Source organism: Etheostoma spectabile, chromosome 10 (assembly GCF_008692095.1).
Source record: "Etheostoma spectabile isolate EspeVRDwgs_2016 chromosome 10, UIUC_Espe_1.0, whole genome shotgun sequence".
Lineage (NCBI taxonomy): Eukaryota > Metazoa > Chordata > Actinopteri > Perciformes > Percidae > Etheostoma > Etheostoma spectabile.
Window position 1 is genome coordinate 14,991,461 of NC_045742.1, and position 5,338 is coordinate 14,996,798.

Below are 5,338 nucleotides of genomic sequence, written 5' to 3' on the forward strand. Positions count from 1 at the left end.
GGAACTTTGGTGGAGTGAGAGAAGTATGTGCACAAAGTAAGAAATCTCTGAAGAGATTGAGCGACACCTGTTTTTTCTCCTCCGTGTTTGCATCATATTGATATGAGTGAAGATATGATCAAACCAGTGTGAGTCAGCTTTCAGTGTTTCAGCGCAGCCCTGTTCTCCTGGGCTTATGTCTGGGGAGTTTTAGTTATAGGGAAGTTGCGATGACTTGATGTGTTGAATGTGTTTTTTATTTTTTATAGAAATTATTTTGGGAGGCTCTCCTTATAAAAATATTTGGGGCAGGATTGCTAAATCTGGCGCTGCACTAAATGACATTCAGAATAAGGTTCCACATTCTTGAAAACATTGAGCAATGGCATTTGACTCTTGAGCATTTGAAATGATTATTGTTGAGCTAACACTCACTGTTATCCATATGATGCCAGCTAGCTGGCGGGATATTAATAAGCAGCAGAGAGAGACAATCAATGAGGCTGTTGGTAAAGGAGCATTTCCCTGCTAAAGCACTTTTACTTTGGCTCTACATTAGTTTCAGTTGCCATTGTATCAACATCTATTCAAAATCAAAGTGCTTTAGCAGGGAAATGCTCTTTACCAAACAGCCTCATTGATTGTCTCTTCTCTGCTGCTTATTAATATCCCGCCAGCTAGCTGGCATCATATGGATAACAGTGAGTGTTAGCTCAACAATAATCATTTCAAATGCTCAAGAGTCAAATGCCATTTGCTCAATGTTTTCAAGAATGTGGAACCTTATTCTGAATGTCATTTAGTGCAGCGCCAGATTTAGCAATCCTGCCCCAAATATTTTTTATAAGGAGAGCCTCCCAAGAAAAATAATTTCTATAAAAAAATAAAAAACACATTCAACACATCATCAAGTCATCGCAACTTCCCTATAACTGAAGATAACTCCCCAGACATAAGCCCAGGAGAACAGGGCTGCGCTGAAACACTGAAAGCTGACTCACACTGTGTTTGATCATATCTTCAACATCAATACAATATGATGCAAACACGGAGGAGAAAAAAACAGGTGACGCTCAAATCTCTTCAGAGATTTCTTACTTTGTGCACATACTTCTCTCACTCCACCAAAGTTCTCTTTCCTTTAAATTCCCTGTCTGTGTTGTATTGCCCTATTGCTGAGCATGTTGTTCCACAGTAACTGTTTCAGTCAGAGAGATATTTGGTTGTCACGTTAACACTCACAGCCTCTTTTCCTCTTCCTCTGCCTGCCCTCTTAACCCTGCTCTTTATCTTCTATTTTCATTTTCCTCTGTCTTACTCTAGTTTCCTAACATTTCCATCTTCCTCAATCTTCTTTTTCTCATTTGTCCTCTTTTCCCCTCTCCCCTCCTTTACTCTAAAGACCCGCATTAATGTGAACTCACCTGTAAAACATTGCATTTCCTCATTGTGTGTTAATAATTAAAAAACCCTCTTGACATCGACATCACACAGGAGAATAGTTCTGAATGGGTACAAGCATGGCAGGAAAACATAGTTTCTTTTCATGATTTGCTTATGAGTCAATGGAGCATGTTTCCCTCCATGCCATCGCTCCTCATTTATTTTTGATGAATAAGTGATGAGATTCTGCTGTTGTTGTTGGCAGTGGCACAACTTGGTATGCAGGCCAAGACAATATGCAGACAGACTTTTCTTTCTCTCTCCATGCGTTGTTGACAAACAGTTTGTCTGTACTTAACGAATCACGCAGTGATCATTTCATTTTGATTGGGTGAGCGGCTGCATGAGTTGTTGTTCATGGACCTCAGAGTGACTCAGAGAAAATGGAGTCAGGCCCGGCTAATAAGAAATGAACCGCACATGGAGTGATGGCGGCACCAAAGTGCATTTGTCCTCTATGGTCATTACTGTCAACTCTCACAGAGAAATTATGGCGTTTATTAAGAGCGAGTGCGTTGAGACAAAAAGTATGCGCTTGCGTGTGTTTGTGCTTGCACATGTTAGTGATGCAGGCACAAACAACACTAGGTGGCTAAGCATTCACTTTTCTCTGGCTGGATTCACACAGTGCCTCCATTAAATCACAACACACGCCTAAATGGAAGAGGTCAGCAGTAACAAGACTGCCGTACTGAGGTATAATGTTCTGCAGACAGGTATGGGTTCATGCTAAGATTATAAATAAATCCAAACCGGGTGAGCTGTAAAACATTGTTGGCTTGTGATAAGTCAAATATAGTTTCTACTTGGAAGATACTTGCAAATTGACACATAATCTTTTCTGCTTTGACTTGGGAATATACATTTCTTGTATGGGTGACTCCAGCGGGACTTAAACTGTTGAGTGTTGCAACAGTAATTCATCCTAACAATCATATTCAACAGAGTAAGATGCATGAGAACCAAAGGTCATAGTATAACAAAACACAGTTGAGACAATGGCCTTAAAGAGGCACACAGTAAAGACATCACATTAAGCTGTTAGCACCTTGGAAGTAGGGAATATTGCACAAGTGTTTTGGTAGTAGCTCTGCTTTCCAGTAGTGGTCATTCCACAATTTGAAGTTGTCTGAATTACATAACTGCCCCCTTTAGAGAGTGGATGGTTGCTATAACAGAGCTACTCCAGCTCATCCTTTGTTCTTGAGTCATGGTTTGAGTCAGATTGTCTGAAGAGCTACCTTTGGCAAAGTACAAGAGGTCATTGAGAGCCTAACTGGTATCTGGTGCTTTCATTTTCATGGCAGTGCATTGCATCAGTCACTGGATCAAACAAAAGATAACGAGATTATTCTGCACAAATACATTTCAGTGCATGTCTGCATTTGTCTGTGCTATGCACTTTCCGTCTGTGTATGTATTGTTATGTGGCAGCCTTTATGCCAAAGAAAATTTCCTGAGGGACATATAAAGTACTGCAATTCTTAATCTTGATTAAGAGCTAAAGATGAAGAGATTAAAGATGAAATCGTTTTTAAAGACACATTTAAGTCATTGTTGATGTAGCTCATCTTTTTATTTGGTATGGTTTCCTTTCGTCTTTGACTTCCAAGTAATAATACTTCAATATAAATTGTCTGAAAACAGTGCTGCAATGCTGCCCTGTTTTGAACCCACAATAGGGAACTGAAATTCACTTTTAGTTTTGAGACAAATTAATATTTGATCAGTAGCAAGTGAAAGGAACTGAAAGAATGGAGTGCTGATTTTATTGCTGGCACAACAGTGATCCAAGAGGAGTGAGAAGAAAAAAAAGGAAAGCGAGAAAGAAAGAAATTAAAGTTCAATTTCTACCAATGTGCTTTTTGTAGCAGAAATGTTGCAAAGTCAGAGACAAAGCGTAAGAAGCGTGGCATCAGAGCAGTCACCAAAAGCAGAGGCAGTAATAATAATAATAATAATAATAAATTTAATTTATAATGCACTTTATATTTGCAAAAATCTCAAAGTGCTAAAAAAAAAAAAAGTAAGTGAATTATAGACAATCAATAACAGGCTTCGGGGTGATTGCGGTTTATCTACTTTATTTGTGAAAGAGAGAAAATTCATGCAGGTTGAGGCCTCAAGCCTCAAAACTTTCTCTCTAAAGCTTAGCTGGTCATTTAAAAAAAAAAACAACATAAAACTTCAGCTTCTTTTGTGATTGTTTTTGAAGCTTGACACCAGGGGCCCGTTTCAGAAAGCAGGTTTAGTGAAAACTAAAGTTGAGATGAGGGAAACTCTGGGGTTTCAGTTTCAGTAAGAGGGAGGTTACCTGAGAGGGAAGAGTTACTCCAGCCCATTTCAGAAAGAAAGGTAACTTAACCTTATAGAGTGTTGGGAGCAGATTTCTGTCAATAAACCTTGACTTTCTTTCAGTCTACTCCCTCTGACACAGCACTCTTTCATTTCCTCATTCAATCATTTAGTTGGTATTAGGCGCATTTTAGCGCAGTGTTGTCATCTGCATGAACAAAAAAACGTGTTGGTTTATTATTATTATTATTATTATTATTATTATTATTTCTATAGTTGGGCCTATGTTAGGCAGATTAGAAAACGTTTTTTTCCCGAACATGGCATTTCCTCCAGTTCCAGAGGGAAGTATCCCAACCAGGGTTGATGCATAGACTGTATAAGTGACGGCAAAACATCTAAATTGCCCCCTGGTGGCTGGCTGTGATATGTGTTATAAATACTCCCCTGTCCAGGTTAGCGGATGGGACGTTGAACAAACCAAGCACGGATTGGCCATCGGGAGTACTGGGAGATTTCCTGGTGGGCCAGTCTATCTGTTTGGGCTGAATGGGTCGCACTCTGGTAAAAACTTTTTTTTTTTAGTTATGTACATACACTCACCTATAAGATTATTAGGAACACCATACTAATACTGTGTAATACAAGGTGCTGAGAGCATTCTTTAGAAATGTTGGCCCATATTGATAGGATAGCATCTTGCAGTTGATGGAGATTTGTGGGATGCACATCCAGGGCACGAAGCTCCCGTTCCACCACATCCCAAAGATGCTCTATTGGGTTGAGATTTGGTGACTGTGGGGTCCATTTTAGTAAAGTGAACTCATTGTCATGTTCAAGAAACCTATTTGAAATGATTTGAGCTTTGTGACAGGGTGCATTGTCCTGCTGGAAGTAGCCATCAGAGGATGGGTACATGGTGGCCATTAAGGGATGGACATGGTCAGAAACAATGCTCAGGTAAGCCGTGGCATTTAAACGATGTCCAATTGGCACTAAGGGGCCTAAAGTGTGCCAAGAAAACATCCCCCACACCATTACACCACCAGCCTGCACAGTGGTAACAAGGCATGATGGATCCATGTTCTCATTCTGTTTATGCCAAATTCTGACTCTACCATCTGAATGTCTCAACAGAAATCGAGACTCATCAGACCAGACAACATTTTTCCAGTCTTCAACTGTCCAATTTTGGTGAGCTCTTGCAAATTGTAGCCTCTTTTTCCTATTTGTGGTGGAGATGAGTGGTACCCGGTGGGGTCTTCTGCTGTTGTAACCCATCCGCCTCAAGGTTGTGCGAGTTGTGGCTTCACAAATGCATTGCTGCATACCTCGGTTGTAACGAGTGGTTATTTCAGTCAAAGTTGCTCTTCTATCAGCTTAAATCAGTCGGCCCATTCTCCTCTGACCTCTAGCATCAACAAGGCATTTTTGCCCACAGGACTGCCGCATACTGGATGTTTTTCCCTTTTCACACCATTCTTTGTAAACCCTAGAAATGGTTGTGCGTGAAAATCCCAGTAACTGAGCAGATTGTGAAATATCAGACTGGCCCGTCTGGCAGCAAAAACCATGCCACTCTCAAAATTGCTTAAATCACCTTTCTTTCCCATTCTGACAT

At 40.3% G+C, this 5,338-nt stretch overlaps 1 protein-coding gene across 4 annotated transcripts in view; it reads right to left on the reverse strand.

Moving 5' to 3' along the window:
* mid2 (midline 2) overlaps positions 1-5,338 on the reverse strand; it is a 149,229-nt gene that overhangs the window by 41,462 nt on the left and 102,429 nt on the right. The window lies entirely within an intron of this gene.